The sequence below is a fragment of the Podarcis melisellensis genome, assembly GCF_964234715.1.
Source record: "Podarcis melisellensis genome assembly, chromosome: 11".
In the NCBI taxonomy this organism is placed as follows: domain Eukaryota; kingdom Metazoa; phylum Chordata; class Lepidosauria; order Squamata; family Lacertidae; genus Podarcis; species Podarcis melisellensis.
Genome location: NC_138543.1, coordinates 34,139,674 through 34,164,376, shown reverse-complemented (window position 1 = coordinate 34,164,376; position 24,703 = coordinate 34,139,674). Strand labels below are relative to the sequence as shown.

At 44.1% G+C, this 24,703-nt stretch overlaps 1 long non-coding RNA gene across 1 annotated transcript; it reads right to left on the bottom strand.

Annotated features, from left to right (window-relative positions):
* Positions 1-13,347: 13,347 nt before the first annotated feature.
* LOC309380381 lies at positions 13,348-16,364 on the bottom strand. Its single transcript, XR_014172897.1, has 3 exons — positions 16,310-16,364; positions 16,039-16,160; positions 13,348-13,627 (listed from the first exon to the last, which is right to left on the bottom strand). It is a non-coding gene; the product is annotated as an uncharacterized lncRNA (long non-coding RNA).
* Positions 16,365-24,703: the final 8,339 nt, after the last annotated feature.

Sequence of the window (24,703 nt, the reverse complement as noted above, 5' to 3'; positions counted from 1 at the left end):
CGACAGTAGGGGAAAATAATCCTTCATTGTGGTGAAGCTTAGATGCCCAGATTGAGTCCATTGCCATCATGGGACAGCAGTAGGGTCCAACAGATCTTGTGCCAGCTCAACCCTGTCTCTTCCCTGTCCATAAAATGCCCCACAGTCTACTGCCAACCAGTAGTGGGAATGCTGCTTCCACCCACCTACTGTTCAGGTGGGCCCATGGGGATGCTGTTCCCTGGCAGAGCTCCCCCATGAAGGGCATTGATTTCTTTGGGAATGCGGCATATAGGGAGGGGTGTTATAAGCCTGCCTTCCTCAGTCACAATCTTTCTCTGCTCCCTTTGACACCCCCCGGGTGTTACTGTGATCCACTGAAAAAAACTGGGGTCTGTTTTTCTAAGGCTGTGTATACACCAGAGCAGTAATGTGCATGTGGGTGCACAAATCTAGTTTTTCTGTGCACTTTTGTGCATGAGCATTTTCAGCTGGACTCTGTCTCAGTGCTTTCTGTCCACACTAGTGGACAGTGTTTCCTCCTGACTCAAAAAGTTAACATTGTCATTATGTTGTTATTCTGGTTTGAGAAACTGTATACATGCCAACTAGAAACATCCCAGCTCCACACAAATTCTTCTCAAAGCTTTGATAGCAGTATATGAAATATATGAAGGATACGCCTCCTTCATTTCATTTTGCTTGCCATCAATCTGTAATCCGGATTTCAATTTAAAACCCTACTGAAAGACTGAAAAAGACAAACACTTCAAACCCTGTGATTTAAAAAAGCAACTAGAAATAATATTGGACCACTTGTTTGAGGCTACATTAATGATTCCAGCTGTATGCTAATGATGCATGAAAACTGCGGGGTGAGGGATATGATTTCTTTTGCTCAGAAAATTACAAATTGTGAAATTTAATTTTCTCCTCTGATTTCCCATGCTTCCTTGACTTTGCAGCATGTAGTCAAACTATGGAATCTGCTCCCACAGGAGGCGGAGCAGCCATTAACCTAGATGGCTTTAAAACATTAGACAAATTCACGGAGGAGGGCTATGAATAGCTACTAGCCATGATGGCTGTGCTCTGCCTCCGTAGTTGCAGGCAGTACACTTCTGAACACCAGTTTCTGGTAAGCACAGGAGGGAAGAGTGCTCTTGTGCTCAGACTCTGCTTGCTGGTTTCCCACAGGCATCTGGTTGGCCACTGTGAGAACAGACTAGATGATCCAGCAGGTCCTCCTTATGTTCTCATGTTCTTTTCTTTCCTTTTAGGGTTTTTGTTTACTGGCTGCTGGTGTGTGCGTGCAGTACAGTGGTACCTCTGGTTGCAAACGGGATCTGTTCCAGAGGCTTGGTCGCAACATGAGCAGAACCCACATCTGTGCGTGCACGGCTAGCGATTTGCTGCTTCTGCGCATGCGTGTGCCATCATTTTGCACGTCTGCGCATGCGCGAGTGGCAAAACCCGGAAGTAACCCTTTCTGGTACTTCCAGGTTGCCGCGGGACACAACCTGAAGCAAATGTAACATGAGGTTTGACTGTATATCTTAAAATAGTTACTGCATCTTCTTTCCCACAGCACCACACCAAATGTCACTTGCTTTATTCCTGTCTGCATCTATCTGCAGAAAGAGAGAGAGAGAGAGAGAGAGAGAGAGAGAGAGAGAGAGAGAGAGAGAGAGAGAGAAGGTAACATCACTACTCAATTTCAAAGATGTTTGGGATGACTCCCACTGATCTTTGAGGTGACCTAACCTTTGACTTCTTATTTGTGAGCTCTTGATAACTTTGACATAACACTCAGTGCTGTAGACTCTGTAGGCTCTGGGGTCTTCCTTCAGCCGCCTTTGACTATATTCCTTCAAGTTCCTTTTCAAGCGACAAAATGACAGTATTCCATCTGTACCACACAATCGATGGGTAGGTGTGGGAAGCAAACAGCCTTGCTGCAGCAGCAGCAGCAGGAGGAGGCAGCAGCAGCCTGCATGAGCGATAATAGCCATGCACTTCCAAACCATCATGCCAGATACCCACTAAAGCACTGGCGTGAGGGAGTGCACAACCTGTCAGGTATAATCCATAAAACAGCAGTAAAAGGATAGGCCTGGTATTTGCAGCTTTATCTTATACTCTTTGTATAAGGAGCTCATAGTGACTCAGGGAGCATATGGTTCCCAGGCTGGTTTTCTATCCAGGCAGCTTACAGGGTGAGACATGCTCGGTTCCCACAGGGTGCTTGTTCGACCAGAGCTTTTTCTGTTGTACTCCTCCTTGCGAGGCCAAAATCAAACAGTGCCTGGGGGCTGTACCCAACGCTAGTTCTACTCAGAGCAAACCCACTGAAGGTAATGGAACTTAGGTTCATTAATTTCCATTAATGGGTCTATTCTGAGTTGAACTTGGTTGGGTGCAATCACTAGTCAAAAGTACCATTTTGAAATGAGATGTAGAAAAGGTGTATAACAACTAAGGAGCGCACAAATATTCGTGCATATATAAATATACTTTCTAACAGCAAACTCAGATGGAGAGGGTCAACAGGATTAAAGGTAGAATGGGCCCATGAAGGAAGAAAAAAGATTGAAGCAACCTGATTCTACATAGGGTTGACATACAGTGGTACTTCGGGTTAAGTACTTAATTCGTTCCGGAGGTCCGTTCTTAACCTGAAACTGTTCTTAACCTGAAGCACCACTTTAGCTAATGGGACCTCCCACTGCTGCTACGCCGCTGCCGCCGCCGCCTGATATCTGTTCTCATCCTGAAGCAAAGTTCTTAACCCAAGGTAATATTTCTGGGTTAGCGGAGTCTGTAACCTGAAGCGTATGTAACCTGAGGTACCACTGTATTTCAAAAAGTAACCACTGAAAATGGATTGACTTGCCTAAGATCCAGGACAAAGCGCCACCTTTCAGAAATTCCCCCCAGATGTCAATTCTGCCTTTGAAATCCTGGTAATGTCTGGGGAAATCCAGATGTATGGCAGCCCTATTCTACAGCTCTCTAAACCAGCTATAATATTGGAAAAGGCAGTGCCTCAACCTTACAATGGCTCTTGGAAGCGTCAACACGTGCATACATAGAATATCTACAGTATAACCTAACTGGTCACATTGCAGCTCTGACTGCAGATTGTTCTGAGACTCAAAAAATCAGCTTATCTGCAGATTTAGCAGGGAGCCTTCTGGCCAACTTGAACTATAGCTGAGCAAGGTCTTTTTTCATAATTAACCTTTGTTCCGATGACTGTATAATTAAGCAGGCATCTGTTTTTAGATTTATTTTAAGTTCACTGTGGCTTTCTACTTGTTCATAAGAAGTCTTAGAAAGGAGGCTTAAAAAATTCTCATGCTGGTAATGAAAAATCAAGAGGGCCAAACAACATACAAATGGCACAGCTACTTATCCGTTTAATCAGCCTGACAAGACAAGAGGTATTAACTACAGAATAATCCACAGAGCATTGCTAGTGAAAACTACCCCCGAGATATAAGGATGGGATTCGTTGTTAATGAAAGTGACCCTGCAGACCTACTATGCTGTCTGTCCCCACAGAAATTCAGGGATTACAGGTGGTGGTAAAGGGTTCTGAGGGAAGTGGTGGCAGCCTACAGAGCTTTGACTATGATTGACCTAACTTGAGAGGCTGCTGTTTTGGAGGAAGGGAGGAAGCAGTTTCTTTACCCCTCCCCTTCTGCTGCACTGTACAGTCGAACCTTGGAAGTTTAACGGAATCTGTTCCGGAAATCTGTTCAACTTCCAAAATGTTCAGAAACCAAAGCAGGTTCGGATTGGCTGCAGGAAGTTCCTGCAGCCAATCGGAAGCTGCGGAAGCCCCGGGGGATGTTCAGATTCCAAAGAACATTTGCAAACCAGAACACTCACTTCAGGGTTTACAGTGTTCGGGAGCCAAAACGTCAGAGTACCAAGGCATTTGGTATCCAAGGTACAACTGTAGTCTGTTAAGGGTGCTGGGAGTTATTAGGAGACCACCATTCCCAGCATCCTTAACAAACTAAGTTTCTCAGTATTCTTTTGGTGGAAGCCACAACTGTTAAAGTGCCATAAGAATGCTTGAAATGTATGTTGTGGATTGACCCCAGTTCAGTTGCAAGTGATATTCTGTCAATTGGCCTTTGTTAATTTTGACCTTTTTTAGAGCCTGCTGTCACTGAGATTGGCAGCAAGTGCAGAGCAAAAGCGGTTCCAGTGATACCAAGTGAAACTCACATAAAGAGTCGCTCAATATCCAATTAGGAAGACAGTCATCACGACAAAAACAAACATAAAGGGCATTTTGCATTGGATATAATTAATTCCAGGATAACATCTCAGAGGCAATGTTTGAATGACATCCAAGATATAAACTGTCATTCAAGCATACAGCACTTATCTGTGTATTCTTCCATCAACACAAGTGAAGGGGGGGAGGGAAGCCTTAAGGAAATCTTTTTAAAAATGAGGAAATTAGACGTGAAAGCTAAAACTCTATAACTAAGCAGTTGTACAGCATGCAGTTGATTCTAAAGGGCATTCAATTATCATTTTTAACCCTGCCAAATGCAAGTGTGGCTTAATTAATTACTCTGTGATTGACATGTATTTTGAGTTATGAAGTTACTTTGAATATATTGTAATAGAAGCAGAACAAGATGGTTGTAACCACATAAAAATGGAAAGGTTGTTATTTTTCAGTTGCAGCTCCTTTATTATGGTGAATGGGGCACTGCTCTGCCAACCTCAGTCTGCTGCCTGTCAGCTCCTACCTGCCTGCCTGCCTTCTTACAACCAACCTGGGGGGGTGGGGGTGGCCCTGGCTGTGAACTTCCTCCTCTTTAGTCTCAGTTTTACCCTTGTAGAACTCAGGAGGAGGAAGGGGACAAAACAAGACTTAATACACATCCACACCATCTCCAACACCTGCTTCTCTCTCTCTCTCTCTCTCTCTCTCTCTCTCTCTCTGATGAGCCATATATCATTTCAGTTTATTGGAGGGCATGATGGTTTTTACATGGCTAAAACCCAGCTTGCATCTATCCATCAGTGATACAGTCAGGTTTTAGAACCAATTTTCCAGGCAGCATGTATTTGCCATTTCACAGTTCTTCCACTGGTACAGTTTTTGCCCCCACCTTCAAACCACGCCTCGTTCTTGTTATGTGCACCCATGTCACAAGGTCCTGCCCTTCTCCTCCTTGTTTTTATTTTGTCTTGGTTGCTGTTCATTTCTGGCAGAGCCTTCCTCTAATTTCAGCCACTTCCAGTTCCTCTGCTTGTCTAGATTTTGTTCCCTTTGGTGTCTTGCATTCTGATGTGACCATTAGTGGATTAGTGTCTTTGTGTGCACTTTGCAATTCCCATTCCTGAATTAATTTTTTTGGTTGCAGAAATGTGTTTGTTTGTGAAGGTCTAGGGAGAATTAATGGATTGATGATTCAGAACCTGTAGCAAGATATGCAAAACAGGCAACAACACAAAAAATCTCCCCCCAGGTAAAGGAGGTGTGTGGTTCTTCTACAACAGTATGGGAAAATATTGGATAAACAAGATTGTGGAAATGTGTATCTTCCATTTTTTTCTGATGCAAAACCAGCACACACAACTTCTGGGATGCACTCCCGGGAGTGTCACATGACCCACACTCACTCTCACCCTGAAAAAAGCATGGGGGAAGGAGTGTTCACATGGCACCCAAAAACGCATGTTTTTCAGCACGCGTAAGATCACAGTCCTGAAAAAGTGTCTTTTCAGTCAAGAGTGTGTGAGAGCGCAGCACCCAAAAAGGCTCCCGAGATCTCCAGGGCCTTTGGAAGGTATAAAAATGTCCATTTTTAGCTGTGGTGCAAATATGCCCAAATCTAGCTCCATTTACCATTGGCTCTGTCTCCCCGTATTATTAGCTTTGGCTCCACCTACTGTTGACATGGGTGGCGCTGTGGTTGAAACCACTGAGCCTAGGACTTGCCGATCAGAAGGTTGGCGGTTCGAATCCCCACAACGGGATGAGCTCCCGTTGCTCGGTCCCTGCTCTTGCCAACCTAGCAGTTCAAAAGCACGTTAAAGTGCAAGTAGATAAATAGGTACCGCTCTAGCGGGAAGGTAAACAGCATTTCCGTGCGCTGCTCTGGTTCGCCATAAACGGCTTAGTCATGCTGACCACATGACCCAGAAGCTGTACGCCGGCTCCCTCGGCCAATAAAGCGAGATGAGCGCCGCAACCCCAGAGTCGGCCTCAACTGGACCTAATGGTCAGGGGTCCCTTTACCTTTACCTTACAGCTGATTACAAATTGTGAAAGGCATTGCTTGAACTGCAGTGGGGCAGGCATCAAAGGGGAGCCCTGTTTCCTTACCTTTTGTGTTGTCCCCTTAGTCACTGACTTTTGAAGGCTGGAGGCAGGGGGCTACGGTGTGGCTAAAATTGGGGGAGGGGGGTGTCAAGGGGCCAAAGTTTTGCTCCCTATCAAATCAAAGTTGACATGTGCAAACCATCCAGAGGGCTGGACCATAACCCTGCCTTTTTGTGTGTGTGTTTGTTTTAATCCAAAACCCACACTGCGGTTTTCTGAATCCCTGCAAAAGCTGCTGTAAATTAGCTTCATGAGGACCGAGGTCTACGTGGTGTGCCCGGCGCAATCAAAGGACTGAATTTTCTATTATTCATCAGCCATGAATCTTTAATGGCTCCTCTTCTGCACAGAGAAGCCGCTTCCCTCCCACCACCATCATAAAAAGCTGCACGCAGGCTGCCAAAAAAATTCGAGCGGCTCCAAGTGTGCAAGCCAGCAGCACTGCAGACATGGAATTCATTTGGAGAGGGATGTTGTTTTTATATGCGCACGAGGAGGCTGAGGCCTGGAAGGCACTGTGGCACAAGGAGAACAAATGAATGCAAAAGAGAAAAGGGAGGGTAGAGAGAAGGCGATTTCAACACCAAATGATGTCTCTTCAGTTGGTGGCTAGTGGGTACTATTATTATTATTATTAATGACCCAGAGACAATTTGGCTTCTCCTTGCACCTCCTGCTCCTCTGTAAGCTTGCTGTTGGGCATGATGCCAGTCACCAGCATGGTTGGTGGCTCATACAGGGCATACGGGCAGCAGGAGCAGCAGCTTCCAAGTCCCTCTGGACAGTCTGTGCCCACGAGGCAGAAAAACCCAGCTTCTCTTTTCCAGAGCTTGACGCTCTCATTTTATTCCCATTTTGCATTCCCTGCTGCACTTGACACATGGTGTCTTAACCCATCGGCTTAATAACTGCCTGCGGGAGTGTCCTGCTCCCTGTTTCCCAAGTGTTTTTTGGTGTGTGTGTTTTAAGAAGCTAATATTTTAAACAGTTATTACTAGGTATTGTTTTCGATCTAGCCCACATGCTCCATTTTAAGAGTGATCTCTGTGTTCCATTTGCAGGGCCCCCTTCTGCCCCCAGTCTGACGAAAGGTACTGACACAAGCCTTCATCAGTTCTTGGACAGGCAGATATTCTATGGGCAACATTACCACGTTTTATTTCCTTGGGCTGAGAGAGCACACAGACACTCCACAGGCATGCCATCTATGTGGGGCCATGGGAGCCAAGCACCCCCCCTTTTCACTGTGGGGGCCCTCCTACAGCTGCGACTAGGCCCCATCATGCATTTCGGAGGGCAAGATAGGCCCCATCGGGTCTCCTTCTACTGTGTGTCAGGGACTGGACTGAGGAGGAATGCTGGAGACCGCCGCCCCCTCCTACACTTCCCAGAGAAGAGGGAGACAGTATAGATTTCGAACAGTGGTTTGCAGAAGGTCACAGTTCAGAGGCTGCAGAGGGGAGAAGCTGGGAAATATTGGGAGAGGAGCAGGAGGAAGAAGAAGCCCCAGGGGAGAGACAGCTGACAGACGGTGTCTTTAGAAAGCATTCCAGACCCCCCCCCTCTTCCAGGTACTGGCAAAGCTTCATGCTCCGGCACCGGGGGGCAGAGAGCAGGTGGGGACGGGGCTGGCGCTTGCCCTGGGTGTGGCATGCATCCTGGGGGCGTGGGTGTGCCGTGGGGCATGGCGTGCTGCCTGCAGGGGCGTGGTGCCCAGCACGGGCGGGGGACAGCCATGATGGCACCCCACCATGATTGCGCTGCCGGGGGCGGTGTGTTTTCCGCCCACACGCCTCTTTCTTTGCCAGTGCTCCTAGGACCTGGTGGGCATTGAAAGTAGGAGAACAGAAAGCTCAGAGGCAAAAAGCACAGATCTGCCAACGTAGAGATGATGTATAATAGGACAGACGGAGGGGACGGGGCTTTACTTGGAGTAACGCCATTACTGCAGTAGAGGCACTTTTCAAAGCCTCTCTCTGTGATTATTGAATAAAACACTTGGTAAGAACTCTTCTCGTTTACCTAATTCTTGGTTGCCCACCGTGGGAGGGATCAGATTCCCTGAAGCCTGACACCGTATGACATCACACACCAGGGCCCCGCAATGTTGGGCAAAACCTGGCGCACCTGCACTCCGGGTGCCTTTGTGATATTGGCTTCATTTACAAACATACAAGAAGACAACAACTGGAAGCAAGTGGGCCCTCTTACAAGGCAGAGGATCCCATACTCCACGTCTGCCGTCTGCCCTTCTGGTCATTCAGTTCAATGCTGGCATGAGGAGGCACTCTCCTGTCCACCTATTGGCTGTGCACATGAAACAGGGGGTGGAATTGTGCCTCTAGCAGCTGGTTCCAGATGGCTGGCTGGATCCTAAGCTCCCTCCTACCCTTGTGGGCTACTTGGACAGGTGGGCGGGGCCATCCGGCTGCCAATCATCTAGCATCACCACAACATAAGGTGACGGAAAAGGAAAGAATCAGGAGTGCACTCTCAGTTCTTTCTTCTTATTTATTTCAACAACTTAGTGTTTAAGTGGTCCTGAAGGGAGTATTGATTCTTAATCTTGAAGCGAACCATGTCTGCAAAGGAAGAGCTCTGCCACAAGCAGGGGAGGCATTTGGCCCTGAATTTAAATTCAGCCAAATTTGAAAAGTGCTGAATGAAAGCCCCACTGCTGGAGCAACAGTCAGGAGCTTCCTATAATGCTCCCTTTCTTTTGCAGGCACAGCTTTACCTGCCTCACACCAGATATCAGGTGTGATGTCAGAGGTGGGGCAGGTAGGCATGTCTGGGAGCAAATGACCTCACGGGCCAAATTAGGACTCCTGGTCACATGAGCAGGAAGCATAACCAATCAGAGTTCCCATTCACTAATCGAGACATTTATTTATTTATTTATTCATTCATTCATTCATACATACATACATACAGACAGACAGACAGACAGACATACATACCCCATCCATCGGGTTGGGCTTCTCCAGCCACTCTAGGCAGCTTCCAACAAAATATTAAAAATACAGTCATACCTTGGGTTGAAGTTGCTTCAGGTTGAGCTTTTTCAGGTTGCACTCTGCAGCAGCCCGGAAGTAACGGAACACGTTACTTCCAGGTTTCGCCGCTCGCGCATGCACAGATGCTCAAAATGACGTCACACACATGCGCAGAAACAATGAATCACGACCCGTTTCAGGATGCGAACGGGGCTCCGAAACGGATCCCCTTCACATCCAGAGGTACCACTATACAATAAAACATCAGACACTAAAAACTTCCTTAAACATCCATTTGTGTATGCATAGCGTCCCCTTTTAGACTATCGCCAACCCTGTGGCCTCTGCAAAACATGGCCACTGGGCACATCAGAAATGGGGCTGTTGCTGGCTGCATGAGCCCGCTCCCTCTTCCATGCATGCAATAACCAAGTGGAGACAGTTGGGAGGGCCATGGCTTAGTGGTAGAGCACATGGATGACCCAGGTTCAAGTCCTGGCATTGTCAGGTAGGATGGGGAAAGATTCTAGCCTACAGCTCTGTTGAACCACTGCCAGTTGGGTCGGTGTAGACAATCCCCATGGTTAAGCATCCATCTTTTGACTTGCTATAAGACAGCTGTCTACGTATCCTGGATATTGAATATTTATAACTGCGGGAGGGGTGCATTTGCCTGAATAACTGAATAGGGCTAATGCTGTTTTGAAACTGCTGCTTTTCATATTCTGCCAAGCAGTGTCTGGTACCCCACCCCTGTAAGTGAATAGCCCATTCAGCGAACTATCCACAGCCATTAAGAAATATTAACATTCTTTTGTCAAATCCCAGACACTAATCAGGCATCCCTTTAAGGCAAACCCATCACGATTAGACCCATTCACAATTATCAGTCAGCGGAGCTCATAACACTCCTCTCCGCCTATTTAATAGGCAAAAGTACTCATGTTCACTGTGGGCACAAGCCACTGTGGTTACACACATAACGTCAGCGATAATTTACAATTCCCAAAACTATATGAGAACAAAAACACTGCTACCCTTCAAAATTCGCACTTCTCTGAATTTTGCGATGCAGCTCCCCAGCCAACCAATGGGTACAAAAATACATATAGTGGGGCAAAGTGTGCAAAGAATGCACATATTTGTAAAAGATAGCATACAGAAATGCATTGTGTTGGTGAAACTTGCTTTGCAAAGATGCGTATAGTAGGCAAAATTGCATACAAACGTGTGTATATTAGGATAAATCTGCACTAAGCGCTAATGGATTTTTGTAAGGACTTTCTAAAAATTGCAATCTGAAGTGGAAACAGAGAACTGAATTTAAGGCTGAAAAAATGAGGTTTGAGAAGCAAAGGCAGGGGAAACAGACCTCACCCCCATGGTCAAAATACACTTGCTACTTGTCATTCTAAGTATGTCTGTGTGCACCCCAAATCTGTGCCTAATGTTGGAGCTTTTCTGGGGGGCGGGGTTACAAATTGCTGTTTCCCTTGATTATTATTTTTTGTTTATTTTTATTTTGTTGGCATTTTTTCACCAATCTGGCTGGCTCACCTTACTTGAGAATTGAAATTCACAATTTTGCTAGTGCACAGAGTCCTGAAGTTTGTTATCAACGTAAGAAACTGTATGACAGCAAAGAACAAGCAGCAGCTATTTAAAAGCTAGGTATTCTGGCCTACAGGGAAAAGCATCTCTGAAGTGAACATTTAATCACAGTCCAAGATATGGGAGTTGCTTGCTCTAAGCTGCTGGCCACTATGCTACAATGCTCTTGTTTGCTTAATTGAAACCACTATACAGTGGTACCTCGGGTTACAGATGCTTCAAGTTACAGATGCTTCAGGTTACAGACTCCTTTAACCCAGAAATAGTACTTCGGGTTAGGATGAGAACAGAAATCGTGCAGCGGCAGCGGGAGGCCCCATTAGCTAAAGTGGTACCTCAGGTTAAGAACAGTTTCAGGTTAAGAATGGACCTCCAGAACGAATTAAGTTCTTACCTGAGGTACCACTGTACCTATTTCCCCCTGTTAAACTTTGGAGGGTATGCCAAAATCTAAAGTGAAGCAAGATGTTCAGTATGAAACTCATTGCCATCATCTCCTAGTTTTACAAATTGGCATGTCAATAAATAAAAAGGCTGCTGTAAAGGTTACAGAAGCGCGCTCAGAATTCACCCTCTTTTCTTGAGTTGCCTGAGGTAACTCTGTTGGAGTTTAAAGCAGTTACTGACCCTCCTTTCCAGTACACCTTCCTCATTCCCAGTCTGTATCAGCTTCCTTGTTCAATAAGTCTTCAAGGGAAGGAAGTGTATTCCACCTGGATGGAACTTGATGGAAGCCAACCAGCTGGCCTGGTCTTGTCCTTTTCTCCCTCTCCTGACACCTTCTCTGCCCTCCCCACATCTCACTATTGCTTCCAGAACTGGCAAGTCTCCCCAGAGGCCTTGTCCTTTCACAGTAGGAGGAATTAAAGTGTCAGACAGTTAGGGAGCAGAACCCAGCACTTTTTGGAATATTAAAAAATGAGGCAAATAGCAGATTTTGGACAATTATTGATGTAGAAACAATGCAAAGTTAAAACTTTCCAGGATAGCCATCCAGATGTTGTTTTATTATTACAACTCCTATCAGCCCCAGCCAACACAGCCAATCATCAGAGATAATGGAATTGTATTCCAGCAACATCTTCAGGGTGTCCCATTGGTTACCCCTCATTTTGTCGGGGTATTGGTCATTCATTTTCAGAACACTGTCTTTGTGAGTTTCTGCATGTAGGATGAAACTCTGGCTGTGAAGCTGGATTGTTTACACAGGTGCAAAGATAAGACAGTGAAGTCATGGACATGCACAGTGCGTTGTGTGCATGTAACTAAGAGAGAGTTTCGTTTTTGATCTGCAAGCAGATCTGCTGCTGTGGGGATCCACAGCAGTCTCTGTAAATAGCAACCATTAAGCTTAATGACAGGCAAAAAGATAATCTGCTTAGAACAGTCATCAATCAAGACTCAGGGCCAATTTCCTCAAGCTTTGCTGTGGTCTGTATTTCAACTCTGCTAATGCCCGGCACAGCGGAAGCAGCTTTCACGCCACACATTTATACAAAGGCCAGGTGAAAAAGAAGTGTTTCGCCCTGGTGTTCAAAACTAACCAATTGTCTGTGCAAATCTAATCTCAAGGTGATGGGGGTGGGGTTGCAGAGAGATAGTATCCTACAGCTAGGGTACTGCCACTGAAAAGGCCCTGTTTTGAGTACAGGCCTGTATGGTGATGATATAAATAAAAGGGCTCCATGGTAGATCTCAAAACATGGGCAGGACAATATAGGAGGAGGTCTCCTTAAGATAGAAGGAACCAAAGCTGTTTATGGCTTCATATATCAGAATAAGCACCTTGGGGTGAGCTCAGGCACCTTGGAGATGTTGTGTCGTCTTGTACAGTCGTGCTAGTCAACACCCTCATGGCTGCATTTTGCACTAGCTGTTTTCAAGGGCAGCTGCACATAGAGTACATTACAGTAATTTCCATCTGCTGGAGGGAGCAGAGGCTGACATTAATCAGTCACTGTAAGCAGACTGGATCGTTTGCTCAACACTCTTCTGTCCTGTGTCCAGGACTGACTCATTGATCACTACTCTCCTGAAGTGTTGCCTCACCCGTGGTCTTTATGACTGCATCACTCATTGAGAAAGGAAGTACCAGGAAAATAAAAGGATGGGTAATCCCATCGTATAGCCCCTGATTCCCTACAATTTGATTCCTGTACGCAGATTTAAGTCGAATTTTTTGCCCTGGCACACATGAAGATGTTTGTACAACATTTGCATTTCAGAAACACATTGAAAGCAGATTTGGTTGCCTAAATAACATTGCTGTCTTCTGTTCTGCACACAAGCTAGGAGAAGGATCATAGGCAGGGCTGTACATCTGTTTTGACTCCATGCACATCTTATTCCATTTAAAAACTGTTTTTAATTTTTGTTATGATTTATATATTTATTTGTAGGCCATCCTGAGTTTGATTTTATCACAGAAAGGCAGCATACAGATCTGCAAACGAATCTCTGGGAATCCTTTCTTCTCTGGCTAAGCAAACTTATTGTCCTAATTACAGTGGAGATAAATTGAATGGGTAGTACGGTATCTATGGGTGATAGATAGCTAAATAAGTCATCTTTGGAGTCAACTCTCTGTATGACTAGTGTTAGGCATCTATGCCAGGGGCTCCCAAACTGTAGTCCACAGGCTACCAGTAGTCCAGAAGCTTCATTCAGGTGGTCTGCGGCATGTCTGTAAAAATAGAATTAAAAATCCTACAGCATTACCATAGCACATTACAATTGATATGATAGTTAGAAAAATCAGCAAGTGGTCCAAGAAGACCCTCAACAATGTTCAAGTCATTCATGGCGGGGGAAAGCTTTGGAAACATGCTTAAGGAAGAACTTCTGGCCAGGAGTGGGAATGACTGTTCTTGATCGCCACATGGCTTCCATCTATGCCTCTCTCTATATATAGATATCTGTCTCCCATCATATTGCACTGCTGCTGTTTTCACTGTTGACAGAAGCAAATGAAATTTGCAGGCAAAGGAGCCTCTCCAAAGCTTAAGCTTGCCAAACTGTGATGGAAGCAAATGCACATCCAGGGACTTTTTGTGTGGTTGGCCCAGAAGCTGCAGCACAATTGCTGACAAGGGTTGAGATCCTGGAAGCACATTTCTCTTCTGCTTAAAGATCTGCACCAACTGCTGATATGCTACCAAGCCAAGTTTAAAGACTTACTATTAGTGTATCAAGTCCATAATAGCTTGGGATCAGTGTTACTGGAGGGATTGCCTTGCTCACTATGTGCCCAGTTGACTGCTTTGTTTAGCAGAACTTGCAAGTGCCAGATAGTGCTTGTGCCACATCTGTGAGGAGTGGAGCTTTCAGAGTGGCAGCCCCAGTGCCCCATAACTCCCTTTCTCTTTGTGTTTCTTTAAGAGGCTTTTTGGCCTCTTCTAGTCACAATCGTCTCTCAGAGTGGTTGACAACCATGATTTAGATTCCCTGCATCTTACGTAGTTCCTCAATATTTTCTTTCCTCAGCCCATTCTCGCAGCATCTGCCCTTACTCTGTCACAGCAGTCATTTTCACTGGACCACACTGCTGTGGGACCCCAAGAAGACTTCGTCAAGGCTTACAGCTTGTGTTGACTTAGGATTATACCTCTGGTTCCACTATCATGCTTCAGAAGCTCTAAGTGATGAGCTAACTTGCTGTTCAGGCAGTAAAACCTCAGAGGCCACGATGCTTTGTGTGGGAAATGAAAACAAGGTAGCATCTTCCCTTCCCTTATTCTGTACATTTTCTTCCCGTTAGGGGTACAAAGACCAGCTGAGTCCCTGACACCTTGTTTGGTGATGTGAAGACAGGAAAGAGATTTCTCAATTAGCTTTAAATTAACTGCCTCTTGCCATTCTGGGTTCCCAAAGGATCAATGTAGGGGTGAGCTTGAAAGGATCTTTATGCAGCCTGCTGGGGCGTCTTCTATGTGGCTATCAAAAAGCAGAGGAGAGAGAAATTGGGAGCTGCTGTTTCTCAACCCCTAGTTTAATGGTTTAATTAGGAACCCTTTGCAGTTCCAGTCTCAGCAAGCACCATCTGGCATTTGGCTTCAGATATGCTCCATATTCATTAAAGAGGGACTGTAGAAAAGTGGAGTTTTCTATCATCTCATCTCCTTAGGGCCGGAGACTTAGGGGAGAGAAGAGAGGAAAGGAGAGGCAGTGAGATTCATCTTCAGAACTGTAATATATTTGTAGCTCGGGGTACAAACTGTGAAAAATGTAGTTTATTTATAAAACACACTTTTGCAGCAGCAACAGCAACAACAGCTGTGTACATAGTACAGAAATAACAATAGCAATAGAAACATTTTTTTAAAAATCAGTAAAACAGATATTAGTCTACCTGAGTGATGATTGATGTTTCTAGGATAGATGTTGTGGTTAGATTCTTTAAACTGGGGGCTGGGGTAATTGTGATTAACTACAATTCGCTTCTTCCTTGACCACTGGCCGTTCTGGCTGGGGTTGATGGGCATTAAAGTCCAACAACATCAGAAGAGCCACATATTAGCCACCTCTGCTTTAGGCCTGCTAGTATTAAAATGTCTGTGTTGTTTTCACCATCCTGTCTTACACTGCTCTTTTGGCCATCATTCTCTGTATCTGAAGTTTGGTGCAGTGATTCAGATATTGCAAAGAAGGGAGGGTCTTAGTGAAACCCACAAGTGCAGTCTTTGACTCCCTTCCACTTGAATACAATGGTACCTCTGGTTACGAATTTAATTCGTTCCGGAGGTCTGTTTTCAACCTGAAACTGTTCTTAACCTGAGGTACCACTTTAGCTAATGGGGCCTCCCACAGCTACTGCCGTGCCACCACTGCGTGATTTCTGTTCTCATCCTGGAGCAAAGTTCTTAACCCAAGGTACTACTTCCGGGTTAGCAGAGTCTGTAACCCAAAGTGTTTGTAACCCGAGGTACCACTGTAATGCCCTCCCTTGTAGCCTTCTATAAACAGGGAACTGATACAAAATTATTTAAACTCTGTTTGTTTGTGGCACAGTTTGGAAATGGTATGCTGTTCCCAACTTTGCTACATCTGTGCCCTACTGTGGAAACCACAGAAAACCCCTTGTATAAATTAGCTTACCTGAAGTTGTGGATAAAGGCATAATGGTGAATTAAAAATCATGCTCTCAAAGATGTCATCGTTTGCTCATTTAAGTTGACACCAAGCTTTCCTCCTGTACATTTGCACAAGAATCCATGACCCTGCAAGACAATAATAAACCATAATCCTGAACAACTCCTCTGTGGCTACTGAGGCACAACTTTAATTAACAAAATTGGGAGTAAAGCACAGGCTCCCGATTGACTAAAATCTTTAAAGCCTATTAAAGTGTGATCCCTTTCGGTCTTACCGCAATAATTGTCAGGCTAAGCGAGAGTGATGAAATTATCCTTGCTGTATCCTGCTAACCTTTGAGAGGGTAAAGAAAATGTACTATGATTTGGATTTGTAGTGTCTCCTCCTTTCACAGTGGGTCATAGAACATAAAATGTGATTGTCTAGGAACTTCATGGCATTAAAAAAACAACTCATTGTTGCAAAGAAAATAACTCCGGATTGCAACAGGCTGTGAAATTGAGAGGACTGCTACATGGCACATTCACAGAGACAAAAAGTGGGAAAGGAAGCAGCCAAGAAGTGGTTGCAAAAATATAGATGAAAAGAATGCAGCTGTTTAACAAGTCATCCAACCATCAAAAAGGAGGGGTATAAACTCAAACCCGTGTCTGCTTTTTATTTTATTTTTAAAGCAAGTTAAGTTTGACTTATTGCTGCTGGTGCCTGGTGCCTGCATTTTATATAACCAAAGAAAGAAAAACATAGTCTAATGTAGTCCGATGGCGGGTTAGGGATTATAACATATGAAACAGGAATGGCATGGCCTGAAGTTGGAATGCCGTGTCGTGAACTACATGAGACTGTGCAACATCAGCCCCTGTGATTGGCAAACAGTATGCAGCTTCCAGATTGGCCAAGTATAATAGCTCCTGCCTTTGCCTGGTTGGCAACAGATCAACTCTTCCTATATGCTGAAATCCAGATCTTGGCCACCTGTTGTTTCCAGCAAGTTCACACCCTCCAGATTTGGGTACAGCCATATTATGGCATTGTTTCAAATAATACCTAGTTCAGATGGGAAATATGCCTATTAATCCTCAGAGCCCCACGCTGTACACTTGCTGTATTCAATACAACACAGTGCATGTGAAGCTGGCTTGGGGCAAACTGACTACCTGAATAGACTATCCCACACCAATAAAATATTAAACCAGGCTCAGACCAGTACTAATTCTACTGCTTACAGATGCTTGCAACAGACTTGTGCTAATCTCTCTGAGCTCTACATGACATGTCTACATTAATGGATAGGTTTGCCCCGCTTTATCCCGGAAGGAAATCTGCTGGTGCAGAGACAACAGGATAAACCTTCTAGGTTATAAGTGTTCCGGCTGAGAACCTTTGGGCACAATTAGAGGTCAAAGTCTTTGTGTCCAATCTTGACACCGTGAAGTCAACAAACAGTTTGCCCTCAGGCATTAACAAGGATCTCTGGTCATCCCCCTGAGCTGAGTTCAAGAGTACTTTTATGGGCACATGACTGTTATCTTCTAATGAATGACTCTTTAGAAAATAACAAGGCAAATGCTTATTAATGGTGAAGGCTTCATCTATTATCAAAGTCCAGGCCCCTGCAGAGGTCAGAAAATGACTGGAGGAGGAAATCTTATTTTAACCATCTGTCTCAATAATTCAGCGTGTCAATTTTAGTTGAGAAGACAGACTTTGTTTAGGTTTGAGTCATTTAAGAAAAAAGGAGAAGGAGAAGGAAGAAAACAGAATTTTATAAACTCCTCAGGAAGAGCCCTTCATCAAAATCCAGGAAAAATCTAATCACATGTTTAATTTGATCAGTGTTCAATTTTAAAACTTTTTTTTCTACTTGTGAAAAGTACGGCTGCCTGGCTGTATATTGAAAAAGCTTCATACACCCATTTATTTTTAATTTTATTTTTAATAGATTTATTTCCACCTTTTCTCCACAGAGTTGGTGGTGTGCAATCTTCTCCCCAGCTCCATTGTATCATCACAACAACCCTGTGAGGTAGGCTAGGCTGGAAGGCAGTTGACTGGCCCAAAGTCATTCTGTGGGCTTCTTGACAGATTGGGATTTGAACCCTGCTCTCCCAGGTCCTAGTCCAGCACTAGTCCATGTAGAATTATACACAGTAGTATTTTGCTGTTCTTCCCCAAGAACAAAGCCCAGGTTGTTGAAAACAATTTTGAGGAGGAAAATGCTTCTCTGCACGATTACTGCCTCACAGCCTCCGACACAAAGCCATAAGCAGCATGCAGCTTGAAGTCTCCAATGAGAGCCAGTGTAGTGTAGTGGTTAAGAGCAGTAGTCTCGTAATCTGGGGAACCGGGTTCGCGTTTCCGCTCCTCCACATGCAGCTGCTGGGTGACCTTGGGCCAGTAATACTTCTCTGAAGTCTCTCAGCCTCACTCACCTCACAGAGTGTTTGTTGTGGGGGAGGAAGGGAAAGGAGAATGTTAGCTGCTTTGAGACTACTTAAAAAGGGAGTGAAAGGCAGGGTATCAAATCCAAACTCTTCTTCCAACACGCAGCAGCGGCTGGTACACAACAAAGAGGTGCCAGAACTCACCAAAGAGGTAGCAGAACTAAATTCTGGTGAGTTCGGGCTGAAAAAAGCCCTGCATCTACCAGGCATGTTTTGAGATACAACCAGGGATGAGTTTCATAACTCCTCTTCCAGCAAATCTGGAGGAGCTATTTTTAAAGCTACAATTCTACATGCACATATCTGGCAGGAAGTCCCACAGGGTTTAGTAGAGTTTATTTCTGCATCATATATGATAGCATCATCAGATGCTCTTTGAAGGCTCCGCAGTCTCCTGTCTAGCTTCAGTGTGGGAGGACTGGAAGATCCACAATTAATTGTCTCGTCATTTGGAAATATATTCTTCTCTTATTCAAAGAGTGGGGACAATGATATAATTTGCAAAACCCCAAACCTGCTTGCTAACTGTGATAATAAGAATTTAACACCCCAGACAGCCATTATTGCCTTTATGACGTTCATTGAGAATCAATTGTATTTTGAAACTGTTGTACTGACTGTTGTCGGGATGAGAAGATCTGTTTTTGTGTTTATACATAAATACAAATATTATGGAGTTTAATTGAATGATAATTGGATTTCTAATGCTGTGCTTTTATTGTTTTCATTTGCCATGTGTTTGGTGTTGCGTTGTATGGCTTATGGCCAAACAAATAAAATAAATTCAAACCATCAAAAAACAAGAAATCCAGACTTTGTTATATCCATCTGCTGCTATTGTTCTCACAAAGACAGCCTGTTGCGTTAGTTTTAACAACACATGCATGACAGATATTACTGGTTGCCATATTTCAAAAAGGGAAAAAACCCGGACACAGCCCTACAGATATCCACCAATTCAAAAATGAAGGTTGGCTAATACTTTAACTGGGTAAAAAGCCAACTCTTTAAACCATACAACTCCCATGTTACAGCAGCTCCACTGCTACCGGTCTGTTTCTGGGCAGAAACTGGTTATCACCCATAAAGCCCAATACGGTTCAGGTACAGGCAATTTGAAGGACCATATTCTCCCATATGAATCTGCCTGGTTTCTGAGATCTTCAGGGCTGATCTTAAGGCAATTGGAGCAATTGCACCAGGGCAATCTAGATGGATTTTATTTATATCTATAAGATTTTGCAGACTTTGGCTGTGAACTGGGGCCCTACAAAAAAAAGAAGAAGTTGCACCCCACTGCTTCAAATTGGGCCCCACTGGCTAGCCCTAAGAGCGGAAACTGCGGCACTGGGGAGCGAGCAGGCTGGTGAGGCCCCCTAGATTCAGAGGCCTGAGTTGCCCTGCCCTTGCATGAAGTCTTAGGTTTGCAATTTTGGGAGAGGGGAGACTGCCCGCTGGGGAGCAGGAGGGCTGGCGAGGCCCCCTAGATTTAGAGGCCCTACGCTTCATTCTACTTAGCCTATACATAAGTCCGGCACTGGGCTAGGCCCCTCCTTGTTGTCCTTCTGCTGGCTGGTGAAGACTATTTTATCTCAACAAGGTTTAGAGAACAGCTTGCTTTTAGTATGCTGTGCTGTCATCACCCCCCACACCTGCATTTTAGTAAGATATGTATATTTTCTGCTGTAGAAATTCTGCATTGCTTTAATTCAGACATAGGCAACCTTCGGCCCTCCAGATGTTTTAGCCTACAACTCCCATGATCCCTAGCTAACAGGACCAGTGGTCAAGGATGATGGGAATTGTAGTCCAAAACATCTGGAGGGCGAAGGTTGCCTATGCCTGCTTTAATTCTAGATAGTTTAATTCTTTTTCTAATCATACCCTTTGAAATGTTTTTAGTTTTGTATATTTTATTTTCATTTGTTTTAATTTTGTGAGCCACCTTGAGTCCCAGTTCTGGAATAAAGGCAGTATCTGCATTAACTACCACAACATAACAATAATTTATACTTCTAGAGAAATAGATTTATTTGCTCTATAGTAGCAGGCAACTGATCTGTTGCAGGGATCATGCAAAATTTCACATACATATGATGCAAGCCATGACCTAGATACTTGACTTGAAAATAACACAAATCTTGGTTGTGTGTGTGCTTTTAAAGTTGAATTATAACTATTATAACACAAGTTTGGCTCCAGCTCCACCCTTTCCTAATTATTTAGGTGCCAAGCAAAAAGATTTTTTTTCAACTAGGTTTTTAATTTGAAGAGTGTTAGATATTGTGCCCTCTTTTAGTGGATGAAATATGTCAGAATTATTATTTTTTAAATGTATATTAGTGCTTTTCGCTTTTATTTTGTTTTTGCTTTACCACTTAACTCTTGACTGAGTCAAACAAAACATGTAAAAATGGCAGCTTGGGTCCTAATTGCTGCTCCATTCGTGTGAGGGGAGGGGGTGATTTCCACCAACTCTCCCTTTTCAGTGTTCAACCTTCCCTTTTCTCCCCTTTCAGTGGAATTTCAAAAGCATTTATAGAAATTGCAAGATTGCATAAAGAAGCATTATTACAGTCATGCTGGTAGCAGCTACATTAGCAAATGTTGCAAAAACAGCTCTCGCAGTAAAACTTGTTTCTTTCTCCTAGATGTTCTCAAAGCTTTAAAAATTCCATTCATGGCCCTCTTTCAGATACATTTCTTTGCTTAAATGAATTTAAGCAAAAAAGGCAGCATTCTCAGACAGGTGCTAGGGACCCCACAGGGCTCACTGCTAACATCTGCCCTGTTCCCCTTAATGCAGGGCAGCTGGGTCTGGGAAACCAACACTTAATTTCCCACAATGCCCCCAGCATTTCCCACAATGCCTCCAGGCCTTTGGCTGATTAATATTCTAAATGTTTTTGTGGGAGGTGGGGCTATTGTTTTGTTGTTTCTATTTTAACTACCGGTATTTATTTGTGCTATGGTACTGTATTTTTCTCTTGTGAATCACTCTGAGTTCTTTTGATGAACAGCAGTACTGTATATAAATCTAATCAATAATTATAATAACAGTAATAGGTGCATTGTGGGAAATTAAAATGGTGGATGCAAGCACCCCGTTATTACCAGGTAAGCCAGCACTACTATACAGCAACTGCCTTTGTTGCAAAGCAATATATAACGCATGCTTAGAAGAAAATGTTCCACCGATTTCAGGGGAAGCTATTCCCAAGTAAGGACCACAGCCACAGGCAAACATCTGCAGGGCTAACTGACATTTATGAAGTTTGCAGAGTTATGAGAGGAAGCGAGGCAGGGTATGAGTCACTGTGTCTCCAGCAGGACCAATCAAGTTTCACGATAATTGGTCTCGGATGAGTTTCTGCCAGGATCCTGCTGACTTCCTCTTGATTCCCTTGCTCTAGGCCACCTTGAGGGCAGCTACTATCTATAGCCTGTTCTATCGTACTAGTAGAAGGCATCAGATCAGAAACAGAGTAAATGGGAAAAGTAAGGGATTTCCACCAAACAAGGGTAATGTCACAGCAACAAGTTTCCACACTGAGGCCATGTTACTAAGGTGCGATAAATGAAGGTTGGGGATGCTAGACCCGCCTGCCCACCATGGTACTGGTATGTTATGCTAGTGGGAAAACAGATTATGAGTAAACATGCAGAGGATTGGACTGTGGAACTTACTAGCTGAAAAAGACAAGTTCATGGGCGCAACTTTGCGCAGACTTGAGTATAGAAGCCATGTACAATTCCATCTGTTTGTTGATCAGGTGGCTTATGAGAATTTCTTTCAAACCAACAGAGAGATCCTGTAGGTATGTTTCCCACAATCTCTGTAAAGGTGTCAGTGGGAGAACAATCCCAGCTCCCAGTTTGGGAGGAGTAAGGGTGAATACAGCAGCAAGACCACTACTACTGCTTCTGAATCAGAGCCCTGCTGCTCATGCCAGCTGGGGTAGAAGCTGGGGGGCAGTGTTTTTCTGAATGTTTGCTGTGCCACCTTCAGATTACTGCAGCAAGTCCCTTTCCAGCTGCTGGACCAGTTTAGGATCCAGTGGTTCCTTGGCTGCCCCCACCCTGTTCTGGGACCTTATGCCAGATACCGTTGGTGGTAGCTTATTAACAGACCACACCACTGACAGGTGCAGTGGGGATGTTTGCAGCGACAGCCACCTCCCCGCTACCTGTGCATCCAAGCAGCCAAAAACATTTGCCAGGTCCAAACTCCCTCCAGCAAGGGATATCAGAGGTTAGGATTGCTCTGCCTGCCTTTAAAATATACAAAGGACTTGAACTGCAATCCTTAGGATGTTTACTCTGAAAATGGGCCATTTGAGTCCAGTGGGATTGCAGCTTTCCTTGCCATTGTCTGTGATAAAAGACCTTTTAGCTGATTAATCAATTACAATATTTATTACCAACGCAAAATCCTCAGGCAAGGTGCCTTTTACAGTGGCTGAAGGAAGTGTGAAATAACCATATGAGGGAAGGCCATCTTTAATATTGTTATGAAGGTTGCACACAAGTTACAATCTCTACTGAGCAGCAGCAAGTTTCCAGGGGGTTCCAGGCGCTTACCAGGGTTGTGTTTCCATAGGGAATCAGGATGCAGCAGAGACTGTTGTGTCTTTAAGAATGGCTTATTAACACATATTTACACCTGTGTTAACTTTGTAGAGACTTCAGAGCATTACATCTCAAGAGGAGCTTGTTCCCCCAGAAGTGCAGCACTGGATTTCCACACCTGGAGTACTGTGTTCAGTTCTGGGCAACACAATTTAAGAAGGATAAAGGAAAAAGGAGAAAAATCTTTCACATTTTAAAAAAGGAACATTTGGACATTATTTGCTTACAGGAAACACATGTGATCAGGCTCCACAGAAAAGTGTTAATAAATAAAAGACTTGGTCAGGAATTTATATCTTCGGATACAGTTAGAAAGAGAGGTGTGGTAATTTATGCAAAAGAGAGCCTTTCACCTAAATTTCTGTTTAAAGATGAGCATGGAAGAATTTTGGCGATAGAAATACAACATCAAGGGGAAAAAATATTGATATTAGGAATTTATGCTCCAAATGAAGGAAAATCGTGTGCAGAGGAGGGTCACCAAGATGATCAAGGGTCTGGAAACCAAGCCTTATGAGGAACAGTTGAAGGAATTGGGTATGTTTAGCCTGGTAAAGAGGAGACTGAGCGGAAATATGATGACCAACTAAACACCAGGAAGAACTTTCTGACAGTAAGAGCTGTTCGACAGTGGAACTGAATCCCTCAGAAAGCAGTGGACTATCCTTCATTGGAAGTTTTTAAGCAGAGGTTATCATGGGTGATCTAGTTGACATTCCTGACCCTTGGGCTCCCTTCTGACTTTAGATTTACAGCATATATTAAAACACCACAAAATACAAATGCAACATTGCAACATATCAGAACTGAATATTAGAGAATAGAATAAAATACAGAAATAAAAATCCACATTTCAAAGCAGCATAAAGGTAAAGGGACCCCTGACCATTTGGTCCAGTCGTGGCTGACTCTGGGGTTGCGGCGCTCATCTCGCTTTATTCGCCGAAGGAGCCGGCATACAGCTTCCGGGTCATGTGGCCAGCATGACTAAGCCACTTCTGGCAAACCAAAGCAGCGCACGGAAACGCCGTTTACCTTCCTGCTGGAGTGGCACCTATTTATCTATTGCACTTTGACGTGCTTTTGAACTGCTAGGTGGGCAGGAGCAGGGACCGAGCAATGGGAGCTCACCCCGTCGCGGGGATTTGAACTGCCGACCTTCTGATTGGCAAGTCCTAGGCTCTGTGGTTTAACCCATAACGCCAATTAGCCGCAAAAACAGAAACATCAAAGACATTACAAATAAAAATCAAACACAAAAGTACAATAGAAATCCCACATGTTAAAGCATCGTTAGCAGCTTTGCACTTACTTCCACAGTAACATTTCCAAAGCACATCCTTAGTGGTCCTTCTACATACAAACCTCTCCCATAACTATTCCCCCCAACCATGCCCATAACAGTTAATCCCCAGCCATCCACTTATCACAAGATAAACAGCATTGAACATAATTTACAGCCAGCTCATTCACCCACCTACAATGCATTAGCAATGATGAAATTGAATACATCTATGCAATCCTGAATCAAAAAAATATTTGGAGAATGAAGCAAGCATGTAATAGTATATATATATATATATATCCATAGATCT